This window comes from Hemitrygon akajei, chromosome 18, assembly GCF_048418815.1.
Source record: "Hemitrygon akajei chromosome 18, sHemAka1.3, whole genome shotgun sequence".
Taxonomy (NCBI): domain Eukaryota; kingdom Metazoa; phylum Chordata; class Chondrichthyes; order Myliobatiformes; family Dasyatidae; genus Hemitrygon; species Hemitrygon akajei.
Window position 1 is genome coordinate 10,009,278 of NC_133141.1, and position 21,106 is coordinate 10,030,383.

The window sequence follows — 21,106 nt, forward strand, 5'->3', positions numbered from 1 at the left end:
AGGTGAACTGGGAGAATCAGGTTGGTGCTGGACCACAGGATAGGGAGTTTGTAGAGTGCCTACGGGATGCATTCTTGGAACAACTTGTACGAGAGCCGACCAGGGACAAGACTATTCTGGATCTAGTGTTATGTAATGAACAGGATTTGATAAGCAATCTCGCAGTAAAGGAGCCATTAGGAGGTAGTGATCACAATATGATAAGCTTTTATCTGCAATTTGAGAAGGATAAGGGCAGCTCGGAGGTGTCAGTGTTGCAGATGAACAGGGAAAACTATGGAGCTATGAGGGAGGAGCTGGCCAAAGTTGACTGGACGGATAGCCTAGCAGAAAAGACAGTGGAACAGCAATGGCAGGTATTCTTGGGAATAATGCACAAGGTGCAAAATCAGTTCATCCCCCAGAGAAGGAAGGATTCAAAGGGGGGAAAGGGGCCTCAGTGGTTGACAAAGGAAGTCAGAGATTGCATAGCATTAAAAAAAAGGAAATATGACAGAGCTAAGGTGAGTGGGAGGACAGATGATTGGGAAGTTTTTAAGGAACAACAGAACTTAACTAAAAAGACAATACAGGGAGAAAAAATGAGGTACGAACGCAAGCTAGCCAGGAATATAAAGGAAGATAGCAAAAGCTCTTTTAGGTATGTGAAGAGAAAGAAGATAGTTAAGAACAATGTTGGGCCCTTGAAGAATGAATTGGGTGAAATTGTTATGGGAAACAGAGAAATGGCAGAAGAATTTAATGAGTACTTTAGATTTGTTTTCACTAGGGAAGACACAAGCAATCTCCCAGATGTATGGATGGGCCAAGGACATAGGGTAACAGAGGAAATGAAACAGATTGACATTCGAAAGGAAACGGTGATGAGAAGACTGATGGGACTGAAGGCTGACAAATCCCCAGGTCCAGATGGTCTGCACCCTAGGGTACTAAAGGAGGTGGCCCTGGAAATTGCGGATGCATTGGTAATCATTTTCCAATGTTCCTTAGATTCAGGATCAGTTCCTGAGGATTGGAGAATGGCTAATGTTATCCCACTTTTTAAGAAAGGATGGAGGGAGAAAACAGAGAACTATCGACCTGTCAGCCTGACATCAGTGGTGGGAAAGATGCTAGAGTCCATTATTAAGGATGAAATAGTGGCATATCTAGATAGCAGTGATAGGATTGGGCCGAGCCAGCATGGATTTACCAAGGGTAAATCATGCTTGACTAATCTATTGGAGCTTTTCGAGGATGTAACCAGGAAGTTAGACGGGGGAGATCCAGTGGATGTAGTGTACCTCGATTTTCAGAAGGCATTTGATAAGGTCCCACATAGAAGATTGGTGGGTAAAATCAAAGCTCAGGGCATCGGGGGGAAGGCATTGACATGGATAGAAAACTGGTTGGCAGATAGAAAGCAAAGGGTAGCGGTGAATGGGTGTTCCTCGGAATGACAGGTGGTGACTAGTGGGGTGCCACAGGGCTCGGTATTGGGACCACAGCTGTTTACTATTTACGTTAACGATTTGGATGAAGGCATAGAAAATAACATCAGCAAATTTGCTGATGATACTAAGCTGGGTGGCAGTGTGACATGTGATGAGGATGTTAGGAGAATTCAGGGTGACTTTGATAGGCTGGGTGAGTGGGCAGATACTTGGCAGATGGCGTTTAATGTGAGTAAGTGTGAGGTTATCCACTTTGGGAGTAAGAACAGGAAGGCAGATTATTATCTGAACGGTGTAGAGTTGGGTAAGGGAGAAATACAAAGAGATCTCGGAGTCCTTGTTCATCAGTCACTGAAGGTGAATGAGCAAGTGCAGCAGGCAGTGAAGAAAGCTAATGGAATGTTGGCCTTTATTACAAAGGGAATTGAGTACAAGAGCAAGGAAATCCTCTTGCATTTGTACAGAGCCCTGGTGAGACCACACCTGGAGTATTGTGTACAGTTTTGGTCTCCAGGGTTAAGGAAGGACATCCTGGCTGTAGAGGAAGTGCAGCGTAGATTCACGAGGTTAATTCCTGGGATGTCTGGACTGTCTTACGCAGAGAGGTTAGAGAGACTGGGCTTGTACACGCTGGAATTAAGGAGATTGAGAGGGGATCTGATTGAAACATATAAGATTATTAAGGGATTGGACAAGATAGAGGCAGGAAATATGTTCCAGATGCTGGGAGAGTCCAGTACCAGAGGGCATGGTTTAAGAATAAGGGGTAGGTCATTTAGAACAGAGTTAAGGAAAAACTTCTTCTCCCAGAGAGCTATGGGGGTCTGGAATGCACTGCTTCGGAAGGTAGTGGAGGCCAATTCTCTGGATGTTTTCAAGAAGGAGCTAGATAGGTATCTTATGGATAGGGGAATCAAGGGATATGGGGACAAGGCAGGAACCGGGTATTGATAGTAGATGATCAGCCATGATCTCAAAATGGCGGTGCAGGCTCGAGGGGCCGAATGGTCTACTTCTGCACCTATTGTCTATTGTCTATTGTCTATAATACTGATATATCTGATTTTATCTTCTCCCTCTCAAACTGCAGAGTGAATTCTATCATATTATGATAACTGCTTGCTAAGGGTTCCTTCACCTTAAACTCCCTAATCAAACCTGGTTCATTACACAACACCTAATCCAGGATTCCCTTTCCCATAGTGGGCTCAACCACAAGCTGCTCTAAAAAGTGATCTCACGGGGGGGGGGGGGGCTTCTGCAAATTCTAACTCTTGGGATCCAGCACCAGCCTGATTTTCCCAATTAACCTGCACATTGAAATCTTCCATGATATCATAACATTGCCCTTTTTGACATGCCTTTTCCACCTCAGGTTGTAGTTTGTAGCCCACATCCTGGCTACTGTTCTGAGGCCTGTATGTAACCCTCACTCGGGTCTTCGTAGCCCTGCAGCTTCTTAAACTACCATAGTGACTCTACATCTTCTGATCCTATGACACCTCTTTCTAAGGATTTCATTTTTTACCAGCAGAGCCAACACACCCCCTCTGCCTACCTGCCTGTTCTTTTGATACAATACAAAGTGAATGCCCTCCTTCCATATCCGGCTGCCGGCACTCACTGACTGAAATGTCTTGGCACCCAGCTGTCCAGACCTTCCCCAAACACCAGTCTCCCCCAACCATGATAGCACCTCTGTTGCCTCTCCCATTCACATACTGACTCCCTCACACCTGACCACTCACACTGTGAAGCCTCACTCCATGACCCCTCACACTGACCCTTCTCACTCTGAACCCTCACTCCATGACATCATCTTCCCCCTCCAAAATTCTGACCCTCTACAGGCTGTCCCTGTTATAGTCCACCTCCCTTATCACAACACAGCACCCATTCCTAGTACCTCCTCCACTCTCATCTGATGATTCCTCCTCAATTCTTCATGTCTCGTAGATTTTTCTCTATTCCACATCTTCTGATGGTGACTTCTCCTCCATCCCCCAAGAGAAAGCAGAAATCGACATTTTGCAGATTAACCCCTCACCATCCCTTCATTTCAGGTTCTCTGTGTTTTATTGCATATTTATTATTACTATTTGTTTTTTCAGCATTTATTTCCACAAATTGTTGTCTTTTAGGTGTTTGTCCATTCATATTGGGTGTGGTCTTTCACTGATTCCATTGTGTTTCTTGTATTTACTGTGGATGCCTGCAAGAAAATGCATTTCAGAATAGTATACAGTGACGTATTCTGTATGTACTTTGATAATAAAATTACTTTGAAATTTGAAACTCCAGAGAATAGAGAGCATTCATTTTGCATTGTATCAAAAGGACAGGCTGTTAGGCAGAGGAAGTGGGATGGTTCTTTTGGCAAAAAAATGAAATCAAATCATTAGAAAGAGGTGACATATGGTCAGAAGGTGTTGAGTCATTGTGGATAGAGCTAAAGAACTGCAAGGGTGAAAAGACCCCCAAATAGTGGTAAAGATGTGGTTTACAAATTACAAAAATTCATGTCAAGAGGGCAATATTACAATAGTCTTGAGGGATTTCAATATCCGGGTAGCTTGGGAAAATCATGTTGGTGCTGGATCCCAAGAGGGTGGATTTATAGAATGCCTATGAGATGGGTTTTTAAGAGCAGCTTGTGGTTGAGCCCACTAGGGGATCAGCTATTTTAGATTGGATGTTGTTAGAGAGCTTAAGGTAAAGGAACCCTTAGGGTCCAGTGATCATAATATGTCAGAATTCACCCTACAATTTGAGAAGGAGAAGCTAAAATCAGATGTGTTAGCATTACAGTGGAGTAAAGGGAATTAAAGGGGCATGAGAGAGGAGCTGGCCAAAATTAATTGGAAAGGAACACTAGCAGGAATGACGGCAGAGGAGAAATGGCTGGAACTTCTGGGAGCAACTTGGAAAGCACTGGATATATACATCCCAAAGAAGAAGTATTCAAAAGGCAAGATGACACAAACGCGGCTGACAAGAGAAGTCAAAGCCATCATAAAAGTCAAAGAGAGGGCATATATTAATGGGAATTTAGGGATTGGGAATCTTTTAAAAACCAACAGGCAGCAACTAAAGAAGTCATGAAGAAGGTAAAGATGGAATGCAAAAGTAAGCTAGTTAATAATATTAAAGAGGATACCAAAAGCTTCTTCAGATATATAAAGTGTAAAAGAGTAGAGATTTGACCACTGGAACCTGATGCTGGAGAAGTAGTGATGGGGGACAAGGAAACAGCGGATGAACTGAGCAAGTATTTTGCATCTGTCTTCACTGTGGAAGCCACTAGCAGTATGGTGGAAGTTCCAGGTGTCAGGGGTCATGAAGTGTGTGAAGTTACCATTACTAGAGAGAAACTTCTTGGGAAACTGAAAGGTCTGAAGGTAGATAAGTCACCTGAGCCAGTATTCACCCTAGTATTCTAAAAGAAATGGCTAAAGAGATTGTGGAGGCATTAGTAATTACCTTTCAAGAATAAATTGATTCCAGTATGACTCCAGAGGAATGGAAAATTGGAAATGTCACTCCAGTTTTCAAGAAAGGAGAGAGGCAGAAGAAAGGGAACTATAGGCCAATTAGCCTAACCTCAGTGGTTGGGGAGATGTTGAAGTTGATTGGTAAGGATGTGGTTTCAGGGTACTTGGAAGCACATGGTAAAATAGGCCATAGTCAGCATGGCTTCTGCAAGGGAAAATCTTGCCTGACGAATCTTTGGAATTCTTCGAAGAAATAACAAGCATGATAGACAAATAAGAATTTGTAGATGTTGTGTACTTGGATTTTGAGAAAAGTGTTTGACAAGGTGCCATACACAAAGCTGCTTAACAAGTTAAAAGCCCATGGTTTTATAGGAAAGATACCAGCATGGATAGAGCATTGGCTGAATGGCAGGAGGCAAAGAGTGGGAATAAAGGTAGCCTTTTCAGGTTGGCTGCCAGTGACTAGTGGTGTTGCACTGCGGTCCGTGTTGGGATCGCCTCTTTTTACATTATATGTTAATAACTTGATTAATGGTATTGATGGTTTTGTTGCAAAGTTTTCAGACAATACAAAGATAGGTGGAATGGCAGGTAGTTTTGAGGAAATAGAGTGGCCACAGAAGAACTTAGACAGATTAGGAGAATGGGCAAAGAAATGGCAGATGGAATGCAGTGTATGGTCATGCACTTCGGTAGAAGAAATGAAAGGGCTGACTATTTTCTAAATAGAGAGAAAATACAAAGCTCTGAGGTGTATAAGGACCTGGGAGGTGTTGTTCAGGATTCCCTAAAGGATATTTTGCAGGCTGAGTCGGTGGTAAAGAAAGCTAATGCAATGTTAGAATTCATTTTGAGGGACAAGAATATAAAAACAAGGATGTAATGTTGAGACTTTATAAAGCACTGGTGAGGCCTCACTTGGAGTATTGTGAGCAGTTTTGGGTGCCTTACCTAAGAAAGGATGTGCTGACGTTGGAGAGGGTTCAAAGGAGGTTCATAAGAATGATTGTGGGAATGAAAGGGTTATTGTATGAGGCGCGTTTGATGGCTTTAGCCCTGTACTCACTGGAATTCAGAAGAATGAGGGGTGACCTAATTGAAACCTATCAAGTGTTGAAAGGCCTCAGTAGAGTGGATGTGGAAAAGATGTTCCCATGGTGGGAGAGTCTAAGACCAGAGGAATCAGCCTCAGAATGGAGGGGCATCATTTTAGAATGGAGATGAGGAGGAATTGTTTTAGCCAGAGAGTGATGAATGTGTGGAATTCATTGCCACAGGCAGCAGTGGAGGCCAAGTCATTGGGTATATTTAAGGAAGAGGTTGATAGATCCTTGATTGGTCAGGGCATGAATGGTTGCAGGGAGAATGTAGGAGATTGGGGCTGAGAGGGAAATGGATCAGCCATAATGAAATGGCGGAGCAGACTCCGGACAAATGGCCTACCGTAATTCCTTCTGTAGGTTTCTGCAAATAAAACGAAGTGAGGCATTTTATGTTTAATAAAATCCGTAACACATTTTATTCAACTCCAAAACCTACACAACAAAAACATACAAAAAACCTTTTACATAATAACGTCATCGCATCACCTCTTAAAGTGAATCTTCAACTCAATGTCAGTGGTTATGAATTTCTCTCAATCACAGGCACCCCCAAGAATTCACTAAAGTCTGCATTGTGAGCCTGCCTGGAGATCAGTCCTGTGTTCCATGGGTTGAGGAACAGCAGATGCCTCTGGCTCATCCAGAGATGCGTTGACACACTCATGGTCATGTTGTGATGATGCCAGGTGCACGGCGGTGGCATACGCCAAATCCTGATGGGCTGGTTTAAGGCGAGCTACTGAAATATGTTCAGGTTTACCATTCTTATCTATGATCAAAGTCCTTTCTCCCCATTCTAAGATGCAGAGCAGGCCATCGTAAGGGGTCCTGAGGGGATGTTGGTGTGCATCATGGCGGACAAGAATAAATGAGCAGAATGTAGGAACCCATGAGTGCTGTACGCCAGGAATAGGTGAAAAGGAATTGAATTTACTGAGGAGGGTGCAATGCTGTTCAGAGGCCCACCAGGTGGTTGTGGCATCAGAAATGAAATCACCTGGTACTTGTAATGGCTTCCTGTATTTCAACTCAGCCACGGACAACTGCAGGTCCTCTTTTGAAACAGTTCTAAGCCCCAGAAACACCCATGGGAGCCAATCACTCAAGTAAGCCCTCAGAGCAGCCTTTAAGGAGCATTGAAACCACTCACATAGGCCATTGGACTGTGGGTAATATGACATGGTGTGGTGTATCCTAACGCCAAGGTTCGGGGCCATCACAGCCAAGAGTTCTTACACAGGTTGGAGAGCCCAAGTCAGAGGAAACATCAGATGGGGTACCAAGTCGAGCAACCCAAGTGCTGATGAACACTCAAGCAATGTCTGTGGCTGGCATCAATGCTAGAGGGATGACCTCTGGCCACCTAGTGGTATGGTCCACCATGGTTAGAAGGTGCTTGAAACCACAGGGTGTCAAGGGTGTAGAAGAGGACCAACAGGTCGACATTGACATGATCAAACCGTTGCTCAGTGACCTCAAAAGGTGTCAATGATGTCTAAATATTACAATTAGTTTTTGCCCACTGGCACTCCACACAAGCTGCAGTCCAATCACGCACATCCTTTCTAAACTCTAGTGTGACCAGATTCTGTGAGGCCTTCCATCCCGGATGCGAGAGTCAAAAACAATCCATCTCCAGTTTGTGGGTACAGTGGGGTGAGGGCGATTGGTTGAGACATCACACAGGAGAGAAACCCCAGCTTCCCTGAACTTAATGTCAGTCAACCTCAGGCCCATGACTGCTGCTTGGTAAGTCTGGACCTCTGAATCAGTAGTTTGGTTGGCTGTTGTGCCGGCGAAGTCAACCCTTATGTGTTTGGCCTCAATGGCTGGCTGTGAGAGGCTATCAGTCAAAGCATTATTTTTCCCCTTGATATGTTGTATATCTATTGTGAGCTCGAATATGTAGACCAGGTGGCGTTGCTACCTTGCATACCAAGGGTCTGCTATTTTGGCCATTGCGTACACAAGGGGTTTGTGGTCTATGAGCGCTGTGAAGTGGTGACCCCTAGGAGAAAACGAAAATAGCGGACAGCCAGATAGAGACCGAGAAGCTCACGATCAAATGTACTTTACTTCCTTTTGTGGGAGGGGGGATCAAAGCTGCCGGCTGAAGAAGGCAAATGGCTGCTACACACCTCCGACCAGCTGTTCATGCACAGCATAGTCTGAGGTTTAGTTGTAATGGCTATGGATGCGTTGGAAAGTGGGTTTGCCAGTAAGGTTGTGTTAGAAAGAGCTTGTTTGGTATCTTCAAATGCCCTGGTCATGTCCGCTGACCAGTCGAGCACGTGATTATGGGGATTGCCTTTAGGTGCACAATACAGTTTAGCAGCTTGCGGAATGAAGCGATGATAGAAATTCACCGTCTAAAATCTCCTGTAGTTTTTTAGCAGTGTGAGGTGATGGGAAATCCATAATAGTGGCTAATTTTGATGGGAGGTGTGTCACACCTTCTGCAAAGATGTGATGACAGAGAAAGTCAATGGTTGACTCAATACTTTGATCCATGAAGGCAAATCTGTCAAAAGTTTTCTTTACGAGCTTCTCTACCTGTGATGCCACTTTCAATGAATTATGGACCTGTATTCCCTGATCCCTTTGTTCTACCACACTCCTCAGTGCCCTGTCATTCCCTGTGTGAGACCTACCCTGGTTGGTCCTACCAAAGTGCAAAACCTTGCATCTGGCTGCATGAAATTTCATCTGCCATTTTTCAAACCATTGTTCCAGCAGGTCTAGATCCCGCTCCAAGTTTTGATATTTTTCCTTGCTGTCCACTACACATCCAATTTTGGCATCATCTGAAAATTTGCTGATCCAGTTAACCACATTATTATCCAGATCATTGATTTAGATGACAAACAACAAAGGACCCAGCACCACTCCCTGTGGCACTCCACTAGTCACAAGCTGCCAACCAGGGAGGCAACCATCTCCTACCAATTTCTGGCTTCTACCACAAAGTCAATGTTTAATCCAATTTACTACCTCATCTTGAATGCCAAGCAACTGAACCCTTTTGACCAACCTCCTATGTGTGACCTTGTCAAATGCTTTGCTGAAGTCCATGTAGACAACATCCACTGCCTTGCCTTCATCAACCTTCCTGGTAACTTCCTCAATAAACTGGATAAGATTGGTTAGACACAACCTATCATGCACAACGCCTTGCTACCTATCCCTAATTAGTCTCTGTCTATCCATATGCTTACATATCTGGTCCCTTCGAATACCTTCCATTAACTTTCCTGCTACTGATATCAGGCTCACTGGCCTATAGTTCCCTGGTTTATTCTTAGAGTCTCTCCTAAACAGCGGAACAACATTCCTCCAATCCTCTGGTACCTCACCTGTCACTAAGGATGATTTAAATATCTCTGGAGGGTCCCAGCAAGTTCTGCACTTACCTCCCACAGGGTATGAGGGAACACCTTGTCAGCCCCTGGGGACTTGTCCACCCTAATTTGCTTTGACAGAAAACACCTCCTCCTCTGTAATCTGTATGGGGTCCATGAAGTCAATGTTGTTTTGCCTCACTTCTATAGACTCTGCATCCATCTCCTGAGTAACAACAGATGCATAAAATCCATTTAAAATCTCCCCCATCTCTTTTGGCTCCACACATAGATTACCATTCTGACCATCCAGAGGACCAATTTTGTCCTTTGCAATCCTTTTGCTCCTAACAAATCTGTAGAATCCCTTAGAATTCTCCTTCACCTTGCCTTCTAGAACAATCTCATGCCTTCTTTTAACCCTCCTGATTTCTTTCTCTATTGTTCTCTTGCATTTCTTGTACTTCATAAGCACCTCATTTGTTCCTACCTACCTATACCTGCTTTGCGCCTCCTGCTTTTTTTTTTAACTAGGGCCTCAATATTGCTAAAAAGCTGAGGTTCCCTAAACCTGTTATACTTGCCTTTTATCCCTGCAGACTTATATAAGATTTTTACTCTGAAATTTTCACTTTTGAAAACTTCCCATTTACCAAGTACACCCTTGCCAGATCCATTAAAACTGGCCTTTCTCCAATTTAGAATCTTATTATTTGCAAATGTTCAGAGAGCACGTGTTGCAATGTGGGAGTTTCTGAGGGCTTTGCCTGTCCCTCCAATGGCTGGAGATGGAAATACACCTCTGGTGACTTTTGCAATGCAAACATTTGCTGTTAGCAAAATTTCTTTTGTACTTTGCTTTAAGGCAAAATGTTCCAGAGTAAGCCCAGTGCAAAGTACAAAAGAACATGAACTTTTGAACACGAGTTCACTATTCATCATTACATAATTTATTTTTAACTCAGAGTAATTTTAATGTCTTACACTGTACTACTGCCATAAAACAACGAATTTCATGACAAATGTCAGTGATAATAAACCTGATTCTGGTTCAGAACACTGTAAAACCTTCTACCTGCAATAGCCTTTCAGTCTTTTGCCTCTCAAGAATCCATCTACCTTTTCCTTCAAAACAATCAAAGGCATTGCTTCCCTGATCTGAGATCCACAGAGACTACTCAAGCTGGTTCTCCAGCCCTACTGTGAGGTGCAATAGAAGGCAGTTTTATCTACCTGTTCAGAAGAAGTTTGGTACTGCTTTAGAGAAACTATCTGATGTGTGGGCAGTTACTAAATGTGGGTATACATAATTCTGGAAGATTCGCTTCATCTCTGTCTTAAATTGGTTTATTATTGTCACATACTGAGATAGAGCAAAAAGCTTGTCTTGCATTCTGTTCACACAGATCAAATCATTGATGTAGAATAAGGTAAAACAATAACAGAATGTACAATAAAGTGTTACAGCTACAGAGCAGATGAACCTTATTTTTAAACAATGGCCTCCAGTTTGAAATCTCCCTGACAACATCATCTCCACATTCACTCTGACAAGAATCCGAAACAGTTTTCCTCTCACTTCTCTGAGCTGCAGCAGATGCAAGTCCTGTCTGTTGAGCCTTTCTTCATAGGGCCATCAGCCAAATCCAGATATCAATGCAGTAAACTTTCATTGACTGCTTTCAACGCACTGGTATCCTCCTTAAATAAGGAGACCAACTCTGCAATCTCAGCAATTCTCCCCAGAACCGAGGAATTTTTCTACTCAATGTCCCTAACAACAAGCAGTAGCATCTTTTAGCTTCTTTTGTGAATATTTGAATCTACTCGTAGCTTTACATTTTGAAAGAAATATAATGTTTTTCAAACTGGCAGGCAGAAGTAGGGTAATTCTCTTGATGTCTTTTTTAAAATAAAACAGCCAATATTGAAATACTTCAAAATATCATTACATCATCTCAATCCAAATTGATTTATCAGACATTGCCTGTGTCTAAAGTAATAAGCATCATGTCTGGTCTCATGTTGTCTTGTTTGCTGTAGGTTTGGGAAAATCCATTACAACACTGTGGAATGTGTTGTTTTATGGTGTGTAAGACTTGTTGAGATTCAACTTTTGTTTTGAATGTTCCCTTTCGGAGTCCTAACTAATCACATTTCCTTGGTTACATGAGGTTGTTGAATGGGAAAACAGCACGAAAGGCCCAGCAGTTTAAAAAAAAAGTAAGCCAAAGAGCTGACAGCCTAAAATGACAGCAAATCAAATCAACTTCTGCCTTAACTGCTAAGTACAGGTAATATATCTGCTCCCCTTCTAGGCAAAGGTTCATGATGAGGGGTTACAAATATCACTTTCTATAACCTCACTTTGTAAAATATAGCAACAGAATTTGCAAAATTCTGTCTGATCTCATTATTGATCTAACCATCTCAGTACCAGATAGTAGATATTTGGGTGAATCTTAAACTTTCATGAATCAGATATTGACAGGGCAGATATACCCAGGTGGCCACATGATATCAGAGCCTGAGCTCCAGCTCTGAATTCTATGTCCAGCTTCATGACATCTTACAAAGATGGTGTCAGTGAATAACGCTACCACAGGTGGTCAAATATATCGCCCCAGCCCATCCACTAAAGTCAGAGAGCAGCTGATTTTATTTCCTTTGCAACCTATGAATGTTCAACAAATTCATGGATAGGAAGGTTTTCATAGAAGTTTACAACTGAGTCCAGCCTGTTTCTACAATTGCTTGCCTTTTCAGTGGAAGTTCGCTCTGGCCACTGTTATGAAGGATGAACAACTCTGATGGGCAGAAGGGTGCAGAGTTGCCCATGTTCCCCCCCCCCCCACCCCCCGGGAGAATCACAAACTGTTACTGTTACCACGCTGCTAATGAGAGAGGAAGAGATGGAACAAAAACATACTGGGACTGGAACATTTGCTTCAGATAAGGGAGAGATAACACCAGGAGAGAGAGACTTGTTGACCCACCATATTATGACTCCTGAAAGTCTTATGGCTCCGGAGAGGGCTGTTTACTCGGTACCATTCCGTTCATTAAAATTCCTCAGTGGACAGCCGGAGTGGGCTGGTTTGATGGACAAAGCCATTCTAAACTGATTGACACCTGAGACCCCGTGAGTGGGGATAAAAGTGAGGTCTGGGGAGACACCCCTCAGACACACCAGGAGACACACTAGTGAGCACTGCTTGAGTGTTGGAACCCACATAAAGGTGTGGGGCATCGGGGACCGAACAAAGGATCGGTCAGTTTAACTCACAGTGTTATAGCAGGGCCGGTGGGGGCTTGTGTGTGTGTCCGCCCTTGCCTGGGTGACGAGTCCACCACAGAAGAACGGTCTAGCTGAAGGATAGAGGGGTCATACCTGAATGGCCACAACAACACATCAACGGATCAAGAACGTAAAGGAAGGTTTGCCTGGCTGTAGCTGTTACTGTTCGCTCGCTCGCTCTCTCTCTCTCTCCCCAACAATTACAACAAAACCACCAACAACTAACTCAGCACGTATGAACTGAACTGAACTTTATATTCACATATGACAATTCATTATCTCCTAGACATCGATAGAGCTTGTTTATTATTGATTATTATTATACCCACACTTTTAGGTTTAGTATTGCTAACGTGTATTATCTATATATTTGCATTGTTGATATTGATTTGTATATTTTACTAATAAACACTGTTTGAAAATAGTACCACCAGACTCCAACGGATTCTTCTATCTTTGCTGGTTAGACATCCAGTTACGGGGTACGTAACACCACATCTTTTAACATCTCATCAGACCAGCAAATCCTGCAGTCACCAATAGAACAGGAACAGCACAGAAATAGGTCATTCTCCCATTGTGTCCACATAGTCTGCCTGCCAGAACAACTTGGTTGAGTTATCTGGGAGCTGTTGACCATAAAGACCATGAGGCATAGGAGGCCATTCTGCCATCAAAACGCCACCATGTTGCTTCCTTTGTCTGAATGCAGGGATTCCCACTTTCTGTACATTGCCATTCTATCCTTGTATCCAAGACTAATTCATGAAGCTCCCTTCTCCACAGCCCTGTGGGAGTACTTTCACTGGAAGGACCATAGTGGCCCAAGAAAGCTGCCTACTGTTACCTTCTCAAGGGCAATGAGGGATGGATAATAAATGTTGGCATATCCTGTCCTAAGATGTAAAGATACCAAAGCGTAAACACAAGTGATTCTGCAAATGCTAGAAATCTAGAGCAACACACACAAAATGCTGGAGGAACTCAGCAGGTCAGGCAGCATCTATGGAAATGGACAGTCGATTTTTCGGGCCATGAACCTTCATTGGGACTGGAAAGGAAAGGGGAATATGCCAGAATAAAAAGGTGGGGGAGGGAATGGAATAAAAGTTAGAAGGTTATAGGTGAAGCCAGGTGGGTGGGGGAAGGAGGATGAAGTAAGAAGGACTGGAGAAGGAGGAATCTGATAGGAGGAGAATGGATCATAGGAGAAAGGGGAAAAGGAGGGGCACCAGGGGGAGGTGACGTAAGAGGGTGGCCAGATGGGGAATTGAAGAGGAGGGAAGGGGATGGAAAAAGAAAAGAATTGCCAGAAGTTGGAGAAATCAATGTTCATGCCATTAGGTAGGAGGCTACCTAGATGGAATAAGAGGTGTTGCTTCACCAGCCTGAGAGTGGCTTCATCATGGCAGAAGAGGAGTCCACGGACTGACACGTCAGAATGGGAATGGGCATTGAAATTTAAATGGTTGGCCACTGGGAAATCCTGCTTTTTGCAAGTGGAGTGAAGGTGCTCAACAAAGCAGTCCCCCAATCTACATCAGGTCTCACCAGTGTAGAACAGGCCGCATTGGGAGCAACCTTCCCTCGAAGGCGTGTGCGCGCACACAAAGGAATTGAAACTGTGCACAAAGGTTATCACTCTCGACCTCATCAGCATGTGAAGTATATTTCATGATCGTACACGAACACATTTCCTTTTCTGGTTTCTGATGCAGACGGTGTTGACGACATGGAGTTTGCCATGATTTTTCTGCAGATTTTAGACTGGCTTATTTATACTGTTTTTATTGAAGAAATTATTGATTCACTATGTTGAATTCCAACGAAGCAAAGGGCGTGAAGTGCAAAAGAACTGCGAGTTCATTTGAAGCAGAATGGCTTAATGACCATTTCAAACAACTTTAATAACATGAAAAGATTGATGTTATTACATGCTGTCATTTAGTGTATGAGAAATAAGACTCATTGATGTGGATTAATTTATTTCTTTTAAACAATGAACAAGAAGCCAGACTTGGTGGTTTATTATTTTTAGAATAGCTTCAAGTTTACTTCCACTTAAAAACTCAGTTCACACATGTTGTTGTCACTGGGCAAAAAATTGCACAGCACAAGATTTTTGTGCCCACTGGTCATTACAAATTAGAGGGAACATTCTGTAGCACCTGATACAGTAGATGACCCCAATAGATTTGCACATGAAATGTTCCCTCACTTGGGAGTACTGTTTGGGGCCGTGAATGGAGGAGAGAGAGGAGGTGAATGGGCAAGTGTAGAACTTCCCGTTCCGATTTTAAATGTTTATTTTCCCCCACAGATTCTGCCTGAGTTGCTGAGCTTCTCAGGCATTTTCTGCATGTTGCACGGGATATTTTACGCCAGTGAACACATATCATCTTGTGAATATATCTCATCCAGTGTGATGCACAGCTCCTCTGCTTTAGCTAATCTTGGGTCCCTGCAAAGGCACTTGGACAAAGTTTATGAAAGTTTGACACTGTAGTCATGGAAACCATTACAAAACACACTTGTGGCCCAGTCGCTGGTGAGTTCCACATCAGTTTGTACTATCTGGTTTTGACCTCTGGTACCAGCTCGTCCACTGACTCACTTCTCATCCATATACACTATGTGATGTTCATCTCTAAGCAAACTGTCTCCCTCCAAGAAAGGTTGTAACAATGAGTCCAGGTGTTGGGAAGTGCTGTGGTGGCATACTAGTACAGTTTGTAGATTTCCTGGCTCTCAACAGCAGAGACCAGGGTTCAATCCTGACCTTGGGTGCTGCTGTATGGAGTTGCATGTACATAATCCCTGTGATTTCTCATGTGATCAAGCTTTCCTGCATATCCCACAGACATGCAGACATTTAGTGGATTAATTGATCACTATAAATTGCCCCTATTGTGCAGCTGAGGGGTAGAATCTGGAAAATAAAATAGGATAGAGTAGAATTGACGTGAATGGGTACCTGATGGTTAGCACGGATTTGATGGGCTGAAGTTTCCAAACTTCATGACTCTGGAAGGATGCTGGACATTTGCAAGTATCAATCTTGAAATTGTGACTTCAGGATGTAAGCCTGTTGTATGTTTGGTTGGAGTTCATATCTACAAGGTTTCCTGGAGGTGAAGCAAAGCAGATTGCCAATAATCTCTGGTCCAAACTCAGGGAAATGGGATTAATTTGGGTAGGCATCTTGGTTGGTATGGGTGGGTTGGGCTGAAAGGCTTGTTTCCATGCTGCACAACTCAACATTTCAATGACTCTAGCTCAGCAAGTCAAGTAGAATCAAATTAATGACAGATGCTAATCATGATGTTGGCTGTTTTGAATGACTAAGTTGCTAGAGAGACACTGAAGCTGGTGATAGAAGATCTTTATTTAACACAGCAGATCTTATGGAGTGAATGTAGTTCTCCTCAAGGACTGGCCTTCTTTGACACATACCTGTCCCTTCCTCGATAGATCCACCACCTGGCTCATAAGCAAAAGGGAGGAAGGATGGAAGGAGTGGGAGTTCACCTGCAAGGTAACCCCATTGGCGTGGGAAATGACGGCAGAGGGTGTGGAAGCTCAAGGAACAAAAAGTTCAAAGTTGCTGGTGAGGACTGGAGGAATAGAATCAACTCTACTGCCAGCAGGAAAGCAAAAATTACACTTGAGCTCCTTGCCTGGATCGTCTCTGTCTACTCTACATACCAGGGGTTAAGTGGTAAGGCTTCCACTGCTTAGACCTCTGCCTAAAGTTGGCCTTCCCTCATCCTTAGTGTTTGCTTTTCTTGTCCCAGCTGTAGAATTGTTCAACCCAAAATGTCAGGATTTGGGAAGAAACTGCAAGCCCAGTAAATTGTACTGATGATGTCATTGTTGCCTCAGCAACAAATTGTACAGAGGGTCAAGAAACAAAAGGACTGGGTTCTTGTGGAAGGGATGATTTATGAGCAGGTTAATGGAATACTTGATGAAGACTGTGGGTAAAAGATCATTTTGGAACATGGAAGTGTTTAATATTACTGATAGAGTGTCCTTTATAATGTATAACCCTTAGGTTCGGCTAGCAGCTTACTCTAGGGGGAGACAGCCTCCAGCCTGGCCAAACTTGAGAAATCTTGTTTAGGTGGATGCTGTGTGATGTGTCCCCTGTTAAAAATCAGTACCATGAAATAACAAACAGTACACAATATGCAATTAAACAACTGAGCTTTATAATTCTTGATTTAACTATAGGGTTAGTAAAGAAACAAAAAAAGAAAAGGGCCTATTCTCATGAAACAGTCTAATGCGCAACGTTGGAGCTCACGGTTTTCCTGCCTGTTCGTTCTCCATTGATTTTCCCCCGGTCATCGACTCCCGACCCCATTCCAAGTCCACTCTGAACTACTGACACCGACTTCCCCGTTCTGGCATCTTCTCTTCCCATCTTCCGCTGAACAAAAACCCGCAAAACCTTCTCTCAAGAAAGAAAAACGCACCTCTCATTGGATGACGCACATTCCAAAGTCCCCGTTATCTCTAGTTATAACCCAAACACTGCTACTACAGAGAAACCTTTACACCAGCAGCGAAACATTACAGAGCGTTACATAAACATTCTAAATTGCAGTTCCTAGCACGCTTTCATTTATATCACGTGTGCCTTCAGCTTCAAGTACAAACTAGTCTTCAGCTTTTTTGTAGAATTCCTCACCTTAGAGTAAATTCAAAGGATTCAAAGTACATTTATTATCAAAGTATGCGTGCAGTTTACAACTCTGAGGTTCTAAGTCACCCAAAACTAGCAACAGAAAAAGGAACTAACAGAACATATAGTCTGGCCCTGTGGCTCAGAAGCATATAGAAAGGAAGAGGAAGGCAGTAGTGATAGGGGACTCTATAGTTAGGAAGTCAGATGGGCGATTCTGTGGATGCAGGAAAGAAACGTGGATGGTAGTTTGCCTCCCAGGTGCCAGGGTCTGGGATGTTTCAGATCACGTCCAAGATATCCTGCAGTGGGAGGGAGAACAGCCAGAGGTCATGGTACATACTGGTACCAATGACATAGATAGGAAAAGGGAAGAGGTCCTGAAATATGATGACAGGGAGTTAGGAAGGAAGTTGAGAAGCAGGACCGCGAAGGTAGTAATCTCAGGATTACTGCCTGTGCCATGTGACAGTGAGTATAGGAATAGAATGAGGTGGAGGATAAATGTGTGGCTGAGGGATTGGAGCAGGGGTCAGGGATTCAGATTTCTGGATCATTGGGACCTGTACAAAAAGGATGAGTTGCACTTGAATCCCAGGGGGACGAATATCCTGGCAGGGAGGTTTGCTAAGGCAACTGGGGAGAGTTTAAACTAGAATTGTTGGGGGAGTTGGGAACCGAACTGAAGACACTGGGGAAGAGTAAGCTGGCTCACAAACAGAGAAAGCTTGTAGACAGTGCGAGAGGGAGGATAGGCAGGTGATAGAGAAGGGACGTGCTCAGACCGACGATTTGAGATGTGTCTATTTCAACGCAAGGAGTGTTATGAACAAAGCAGATGAGCTTAGAGCGTGGATCAGTACTTGGAGCTACGATGTGATGGCCATTACAGAGACTTAGATGGCTCAGAGACAGGAATGGTTACTTCAAGTGCCGGGTTTTAGATGTTTCAGAAAGAACAGGGAGGGAGGCAAAAGAGGTGGGGGCGTGGCACTGTTGATCAGAGATAGTATCACAGCTGCAGAAAAGGTGGACACCATGGAGGGATTGTCTATGGAGTCTCTGTGGGTGGAGGTTAGGAACAGGAAGGGGTCAATAACTTTAATGGGTGTTTTTTATAGGCTGCCCAATAGTAACAGGGATATCGAGGAGCAGATAGGGAAACAGATCTTGGAAAGGTGTAATAATAACAGAGTTGTCATGATGGGAACTTTTAATTTCCCAAATATCGATTGGCATCTCCCTAGAGCAAGGGGTTTAGATGGGGTGGAGTTTGTTAGGTGTGTGCAGGAAGGTTTCTTGACACAATATGTCAATAAGCCTACAAGAGAAGAGGCTGTACTTAATTTGGTATTAGGAAATGAACCTGGTCAGGTGTCAGATCTCTCAGTGGGAGAGCATTTTGGAGATAGTGATCACAATTCTATCTCCTTTAAAATAGCATTGGAGAGGGATAGGAACAGACAAGTTAGAAAAGCGTTTAATTGGAGTAAGGGGAATTACGAGGCTATCAGGCAGGAAATTGGAAGCTTAAATTGGAAACAGATGTTCTCAGGGAAAAGTACGGAAGAAATGTGGCAAATGTTCAGGGGATATTTGTGTGGAGTTCTGCATAGGTATGTTCCAATGAGACAGGCAAGTTATGGTAGGATACAGGAACCGTGGTGTACAAAGGCTGTAATAAATCTAGTCAAGAAGAAAAGAAAAGCTTACAAAAGGTTCAGAGAGCTAGGTAATGTTAGAGATCTAGAAGATTATAAGGCTAATAGGAAGGAGCTTAAGAAGGAAATTAGGAGAGCCAGAAGGGGCCATGAGAAGGCCTTGGCGGGCAGGATTAAGGAAAACCCCAAGGCATTCTACAAGTATGTGAAGAGCAAGAGGATAAGACGTGAAAGAATAGGACCTATCAAGTGTGACAGTGGGAAAGTGTGTATGGAACCGGAGGAAATAGCAGAGGTATCTAATGAATACTTCAGTATTCACTATGGAAAAGGATTTGGGTGATTGTAGTGATGACTTGCAGCAGACTGAAAAACTTGAGCATGTAGATATTAAAGAGGATGTGCTGGAGCTTTTGGAAAGCATCAAGTTGGATAAGTCGCCAGGACCGGTTGAGATGTACCCCAGGCTACTGTGGGAGGTGAGGGAGGAGATTACAGTGCCTCTGGCAATGATCTTTGCATCATCAATGAGGACGGGAGAAGTTTGGGAGGATTGGAGGTTTGCGGATGTTGTTCCCTTATTCAAGAAATGGAGTAGAGATAGCCCAGGAAATTATAGACCAGTGAGTCTTACTTCAGTGATTGGTAAGTTGATGGAGAAGATCCTGAGAGGCAGGATTTATGAACATTTGGAGAGGCATAATATGATTAGGAATAGTCAGCATGGCTTTGTCAAAGGCAGGTCTGATTGAATTTTTTTGAGGATGTGACTAAACACATTGATGAAGGAAGAGCAGTAGCTGTAGTGTATATGGATTTCATCAAGGCACTTGATAAGGTACCCCATGCAAGGCTTATTGAGAAAGTAAGGAGGCATGGGATCCAAGGGGACATTGCTTTGTGGATCCAGAACTGGCTTGGCCACAGAAGGCAAAGAGTGGTTGTCAAAGGGTCATATTCTGCATGGAGGTCGGTCACCAGTGGTGTGCCTCAGGGATCTGTTCTGGGACCCTTACACTTGGTGATTTTTATTAACGACCTGGATGAGGAAGTGGAGGGATGGGTTAGTAAATATGCTGATGACACAAAGGTTGGGGGTGTTGTAGATAGTGTGGAGGGCTGTCAGAGGTTACAGCGGGACATTGATAGGATGCAAAACTGAGCTGAGAAGTGGCAGATGGAGTTCAACCCAGATAAGTGTGAGGTGGTTCATTTTGGTAGGTCAAATATGATGGCAGAATATAGTATTAATGGTAAGACTCTTGGCAGTGTGGAGGATCAGAGGGATCTTGGGATCTGTGTCCATAAGACACCTAAAGCTGCTGTGCAGGTTGACTCTGTGGTTAAGAAGGCATATGGTGCATTGGCCTTCATCAATCGTGGGATTGAGTTTAGGAGCCAAGTAATGTTGCAGCTATATAGGACCCTGGTCAGACCCCACTTGGAGTACTGTGCTCGGTTCTGGTCGCCTCACTACAGGAAGGATGTGGAAGCCATAGAAAGGGTGCAGAGGAGATTTACAAGGATGTTGCCTGGATTTGGGAGCATGCCTTATGAGAATAGGTTGAGTGAACTTGACCTTTTCTCCTTGGAGATACGGAGGATGAGAGGTGACCTGATAGAGGTGTATAAGATGATGAGAGGCATTGATCGTTTGGAGAGTCAGAGGCTTTTTCCCAGGGCTGAAATGGTTGCCACAAGAGGGCACAGGTTTAAGGTGCTGGGGAGTAGGTACAGAGGAGATGTCAGGGATAAGTTTTTTTACGCAGAGTGGTGAGTGCATGGAATGGGCTGCCAGCAACGGTGGTGGAGGCAGATACGATAGGGTCTTTTAAGAGACTTTTAGATAGGTACATGGAGCTTAGAAAAATAGAGGGCTATAGGTAAGCCTAGTAATTTCTAAGGTAGAGACATGTTCAGCCCAACTTTGTGGGCCGAAGGGCCTGTATTGTACTGTAGGTTTTCTATGTTTCTATGTTTTCTATGATGTGAACTACAAACCGCCTCGATTAAACCTTGCTCCAACACCATCCTCTGACAGCATTGATGGACAGAAAGATCATTCGAATGCTATGACCTTCCTCCAGGAGAG